The sequence below is a fragment of the Nicotiana tabacum genome, chromosome 2 (assembly GCF_000715075.1).
Source record: "Nicotiana tabacum cultivar K326 chromosome 2, ASM71507v2, whole genome shotgun sequence".
NCBI lineage: Eukaryota > Viridiplantae > Streptophyta > Magnoliopsida > Solanales > Solanaceae > Nicotiana > Nicotiana tabacum.
This window is the reverse complement of record NC_134081.1, coordinates 87,678,372-87,685,406: the sequence shown is the minus strand read 5'-3', so window position 1 is coordinate 87,685,406 and position 7,035 is coordinate 87,678,372. Positions and strand designations below refer to the sequence as shown.

Genomic DNA, 7,035 nt, shown 5'->3' with positions numbered 1-7,035 from the left:
ACTCCCTTTAAAAAAAAAAAAATACATATTTTACAATTTCATTCATAATAATGATAACATTTCAAAAAGTATTGAAAAATAATTTGGGAAATGAATAATTAATGATAAGGGTAAATTGTTTTTTATTTTATTTAATAAAATAAATAAATAAAAATAAAAATATATTTTTAATATAACGAATAAATAAAAATGAACGAAGGAGTACGAAAAAGACGTCAAAAGAGACTACCGATCCTAGAAAGGTTAAGTACTTTAGTACTTCGATATTCGATAGCGTGTCTTTATTACCCACACAACAACGTCAGGAAAAAAAAAAATATTACCACAACAAAAAAGATTTGGTGCGCACCCCAAGACATGATAAGTTTTTTTTCTCTCAACAAATTGCTACTCCCTCCCAAAAAGGTGATACTAGTACTTTTTAGGTAGCTTGTTGTTGTTGGTGATCATCTGATACAGACATGGCCAATATCACAAGCATCGGAGTTTATCGGCGCCGGTCAAATGGGTTCCGGAATTGCCCAACTCGCCGCCGTCAACGGCATCGACGTTTGGCTTTACGATACCGATTCTGAAGCTCTTATTAAAGCCCAAAATTCTATTTCCAATATTATTCAACGCCTCCTCTCCAAAGGACAACTCTCTCAGGTATTTCTTCCTCCTTCCTTCTTCACCAGTAAACTTCGCTATCCTACTTATTAGCTGAATTTTTTTCCTCTGAATTTCCTTTTTACTGTTGCTTTGAATTGCAAGAAAAAGAAGTCATTTTCTTTAAATTTTACCTTTTCCAAAAAAAGTTTAGCTAGAATTACTACTAAACACTCCCTCTAACCATAAAAGGTATAATGGATTTCCAGAATATAAGGTCAAAATATCTAGAGTAACTTTTTTGTGGGAATTTCATAAATTGATTCCTCAAAAGATTTTGAAATAGTATGCAATTAAAAAGGACTATAAATCACAATTTTCTTTTTTTTGAAACATAATATGTACAAAAATGTTTCGAAAGGTTTACAAGAATAACTATGTCTCCGTCTCAAACAAGTTGATATGAATCCTCACTTCCCTGTTTAAGCTCAACTCATGTCATAATCATACCAAATAAAAATAAAAGTAAAAAATAAGTTAAATATATATAAATAATAGTAACAATAATAGTATTAGAAGTTCTCTCCTATTCCCAACTAGCATGTATCACCTACATGCAAAGGCGGATCCAGGATTTGAAGGTTCCGGGTGCCACGCTACTTTGAACGTAGACGTCTTGTTATATACACGATCTAAATAAATATGGGTTTCAATTTGGGTTATTCATCTTTTTGGTTTATATAGACGAATGGATCAAACGAAAAAATATAATAATAATTATGACAACTTTGCACAAAGTATAAAACTTCCAATAGAATTACTAATATGCATCTCGATTCATAAAATTAGAAAACCTTCCTACAAAACAAAAGTTCAATCCAATTCATAATTAATTCGAATTCAATAAGGAAATCACATCCTTTTTTAAACGCATAATCCCAAATTCCACTCGCTAAAAGAAAAATATAGCAAGATTCTCAATTCTTGACAATTAAATCTTAAGAAATAGATCAATCATCAATGAACTTGTACATGAGAATAGAAAGTTTTCCAAATTGCTGAAATAATAATGCTGGTAGACTGTAGATCAAGCTTAGAAGCAAGATTCAAATAATTTAGATTTTAGACCACCAAAATTCTAGTTTTAAATTTTTCTACTTTCTTAGTGTAGCTAGAAACTATTCTCAGTTCTAAGTTCCTAAATAATAGCATTTTACTTCACAAATCACAATAGGCACCGGTCACCAAAGTAAGTCAAATTAAAATCGATGACCTGCGGCCAAAATGATGTGTAGCACCATTCTATTAAACTCTCTTGGCCCTCAAGAGTCAATCGACCTCTAAAGATAAATTCTGAAATAGCAAATTGTCTTTATTATGCAAGAGAGCGTATCAAGCCGATGGAGGAAGCAGCGGTGTCGACTGTTGAAAGGGATGGGAGACAATGGTTGAGGGTTTTTGATTGGAATTCTGTAGGGAGAGAAAATTTGTCAAAGGTACTTTAACTTTGTGTGAAATAAACTAATACTCCCTAAGTATAGAGACAAAAAAGTCAAAAGCCAAGTAATAAAGTCAACAAAATTAAAGAAAGATAAATAAGGAGAACATAATATATGTGTATAATGATAGAATGACAGAAACATTTAATAGATGCAGCAAACCAAAAAGTTCAAAAACTTCAGGTACAAGTATCGATCCCTCACCACCAAGGAAGAATTGACTGCCCCTTGCCACTGGCACCTTGACTTCTTTCGTTACTCTGGGTGGCAAGTGAAATATTTATAGCATTTTGTACATGTATATACATATATATTTAACGTTTTGGCGGAAGCTTGCGGGTGGCGTACCACCCCCTCGGGCCTTAGTAGATCCGCCCCTGCTACATGGATCTTTTTCTTCCATTGTTCCCTATTTTTAGCTAATTAAAGAAAAAACTCATTTGATTCCCAAGGTTGCAATAGTGTGTATCAAATGGGGCGGGGGAGTAAGATTTTGAGGCTGCGAATACTGCTTACTCTTGGAAGGTGTTGTTTGGAGTAATTTCTAGGAAATTCGAACAGCCGTGAGTTTCGTGTTTAATAACTTCTTGATAAAACAGGAAAAAAGTGCTGACGCTGTAAGACGTCTACGGTGTTCATCCCGCTTGGAAGATTTACATTCAGTTGATTTTGTTGTCGAGGCTATTGTGGAATCCGAACAAGTGAAGAAATCTTTATTTGCCAACTTGGATAAGATTGTAAAGAGCTCTGCTATTTTGGCTTCTAATACAAGCTCTATATCCATTACTCGTCTAGCATCTTCAACGAGCCGACCCTGCCAGGTTTGCTTCACTTTGGCTGTTGATCAATTATATGCTGAACGCTGGCTTATGAAACTTATTGAAAGCAGAACTACTTTATTGAAATTCAAATATGTGTGTTGAAGTTCAGGAAAATGCCAAGATTCAAACAATTGCATGCTCACTTCCTTTTTTAAATCCTTCAGAAAGAAGATGTGGGGAATTTATCTGTATCTTGTTTTCTTTCCTTTTGGACTTATGGAATCTCAACATCTAGGCACTCCTCCCCAAACTGGTAGGATTTGTTGTGGTTTGTATTATGGTTGCACTTTAGTTTGTATGTCCCATCTTTTGTAGTCACCACCTGTACACATAATTCAGTTTGCTTTGTGATGAGATTGCCTATATATCGGTGGAACAACAGATAGAATATTATAATATTGGAATGTGAAGGAATTACTTTTTGTTAAGTGAATAAAGTGGGTGGTAAAGTTGAAGGTGTAAGGCTCCTCGCTGCTAATCAGAAGACATGGGACTAACAAGACTTTTTTTAATGGCTGCTAAAAACAACTGTTGGAATGTCACATGGATATGGATAAGGGTGAAGAAAGACGTTTGCAGAACGATGGTCGCAGACTCGCAGTAACTGCTAAGCAACCTTATTTCTCCAAGTGATGGTTTGAAGAAGGATTAATTATCTCATAAAGAAGTTGAGAGTTCTATTCGTGAATAGAACAGAATTATCCCTCTTTACTTTTGTTGCATATTATGTAGAACTCACTGGTCAATTCAATTTGATAGCTTTTTGGCTCCTAAAACACCGCTAGTGGAGGGTTTTAATCATTGTAGGCCACATAAAAATGTATTTTCTTCTTTCTCGTGTGTGTATACATGTGTGTCTCATATATATTTGTTTTTTTCTTCTATCTCCTAAATTCTGGTACTTATTAGGGAATATCAAATCCTCAACACAAGCTGACAACGAATTAGACACTTGTAATCATTTGCCTTTCCTGATATGCTCTCTCTATCTGTCTCTGTGCCTCTTTAAAGTAAACTCAAGTTACGTGTACCCATCGACTGCTTAGGGTTCATATAGCTTTTCTGTTTTTTATGTTTTCATGGGCAGGTGATCGGCATGCACTTTATGAACCCTCCACCTATTATGAAGCTGGTTGAGATTATTCGGGGTGCAGATACATCAGAAGACACGTATTGTGCCACTAAATGCCTGGCAGAGAGGTAACTGTTAGGAAAACCCTGCGACTAGGATTTACAAAGATTTGCATATTTCCTCAGACATTGTTAAAGAAATTTTCTCCCTGAAATATTTACGCTTTCAGATTAACAGTCACATATAATCTAGCTACATGTCCTACGGGTATAACCATTTGCCTGAGTTTCACCGCGACCAAACACAATCTCATTATGTAGCTGCAAAGCTCCACTTTTACACAATAGATTTGAGCTCTTTCCCAAGTTGTCTTGGCCCAAAAGTATCTTAAGGGGCTCATATTCTTCATGGAGGGTTGCGCTGTGATGGTTTTAAGAACTAAGATTTACAATTGGCTTATCTTAGATACTTGGCTTAGAGAACCTCCCATCCACTTGTTGCTGTCTCAAGTCTTTAAGCTTCTTCAGATTGAATATAAAATTTTTCTTTAGGTGGATATTTCATGAAATTGAGTCTCATGTCATTTCCTATATTTTATTTTCATTTAGATTGCCATATCGGAATGAAATGGGAGGATTCATATATGTAACACAGATAGTTTGAAATAGAGACATAGTTGATTGATTGACAGATGCAGCCAAAAAACGAGAAAGGATCCTTGTTACGTATCCTCTGTCACAAGATGCGAGATTGTTTAGTCACCTGAACATCTCTACATAAGTTGTTTTATAATGCTTCATAAGCAGCATGGACAAAAATTATACAGTATCTGTTATTTCTAATGTATGAGATGAATTAAAAGAAAGGCAAAAGAATTTATCTTATCCTCTACTTGCAAAAGACTAGTCTCTTATCCTCTGGAAAGGGGAAGAAATCTGCAACTAATTTCTGACTATCTATTATTTGCAGGTTTGGTAAGACAGTTATCTGTTCTCAGGATTATTCTGGCTTCATTGTAAACCGAATTTTGATGCCTATGATTAATGAAGCCTTTCATACACTTTATACCGGAGTTGCAACAAAAGAAGACATCGATACAGGAATGAAGCTGGGAACCAACCATCCTATGGGTCCTTTGGAACTTGCAGATTTTATTGGACTGGATGTTTGTTTGTCGATCATGAAAGTTCTTCATGTCGGTCTAGGGGACGATAAGTATGCGCCGTGCCCTCTCCTTGTGCAGTATGTTGATGCTGGTAGACTTGGTAAAAAGCGAGGCATCGGTGTATATGATTACCGTAGTGCTGCTGCAGACACAGGAAAATCTCCTCGACTTTGATAGCCTTTGCACTTGGAGTTTGTGAAACAACTGCGACTTGTTGAAGTAAGATCCTACGCTGAAATTAAAAAGGGGCACAAAAAAGGTAAAATTAAACTTGGTTTCTTCGCGGCATTCCCCTCAATGAAGGCTTATGGAACAATGATAATCACTTCAATTTGTGGTCATCTTTGAAATGATTATGGTTTGATAATAGTGAATGATGATATCCATCCATATTTCATCCGTTTATTAGGTTACTGATTCTCTAAGCTCAACGGTTAAAAATCGTCTTCGATGTTGTTACACAAAGGAGCTACCAATTATTTAAATCAATCTGCTGAATTTTAATTATCAACAAAATATGACTTTCAACTTTGAGCAGTTATTCAACCTTGTGGATGCCGAGCTTCACTAGTACGAAAAAGGTCGTATATGACGGGGGGAGAAATGGTGGAACACCTGTACACATGGTGTACAAAGAAAACTGATAAACCACACCAAATCGATAATTCGAGTCAAACCGGAAAAAAAATCCGATGTGGTTTGGTTTGATTTGGTTTGGTATTGAAAAATAAAATCCAACCATAATTGGCTTGGTTTTATTTTAACTTAAAAAAGTCAAACCGAAACTAAACCAACCCGATAGTACATTTATATAATTTTAAAAAATATTTTATACATATAAATATTTATTGTAATATAATTTATAAATATTTCTTAAACTTTTTCACAGTTTTATCTTTTAACGTATTATTTCAAGTTTAGACATAACATTCTTGAATGGTAAATACATTTTATAGCCCACAAATGTAGTAACTCAAACAAAATTCAAATCAATACTAATGCTAACAAAAGAAATTCAATTCAATACTAGGAATGACGATAGTGTTGGATAATTAATTTAGTTTTACATTGGTTTATAATGAAAATGCATAACTTAGTTTATCTTTTTCTTTCGTGCTTAGTTATGTAATTAATATTAGTACTTATTAGCTATACTTATTTTAGCATGACCTATATAATATTTTTAGATTATGTTAATTTTTATTATGGCTTATTAATTAACAATATTTGTTTTATGTAATTTTATTATTTTATCTTTATTATTGAATATTTTAGTATAATGCTATGACTTATCTCATATTATTGTGTTAGTTTCTTAGAAAATACATTATATAGTTGTATTTTACTAGGACTTAAGAAATATTTGGAGCACAAGTTACATATTTTATGCTATGAAGAGTTTACCAGGAAAAGAAAATCCGAAAATCCGAAAAAAACCCGAGATTGAAAAATCCGAGTTTGTTATTTTGGTTTGGTTTATAAATTTAAAAATCCGACATTAGTTTGATTTGATAATTGAAAAATCCGAACGAACCCCACCTATATACACCCCTACTTGTACACCATGGTAAAAGAAAGCACGGTATTTAATCGAATACTGTCGCTAATAGTCCGTTCCATACATGATGGCTTAATTATATCGAGTTATATATTTACATTTCTTAAATTTGATTGAGGTTGTATGGTTGGGAGTAAATAATCACAAATTTTTTCCCGCATTGGATTAATTGGTATATTTATTTTTTCATCAATTCTAATTTTTCTTTCTGTATGTACACTCTTTTTTCCTCATATTTTTGATAATTTCACTCTCTAATTTCAATTCAGATTCTTTGAATTAGCTATTTTTTGTCATATTTGATTAATCCATATATCAGAAAGTAAGTTATT

At 33.7% G+C, this 7,035-nt stretch overlaps 1 pseudogene; it reads left to right on the top strand.

Moving 5' to 3' along the window:
- Positions 1–324: 324 nt before the first annotated feature.
- On the top strand, positions 325–5,586 carry LOC107806817 (uncharacterized; annotated as a pseudogene).
- The last annotated feature ends 1,449 nt before the right edge of the window (positions 5,587–7,035 follow it).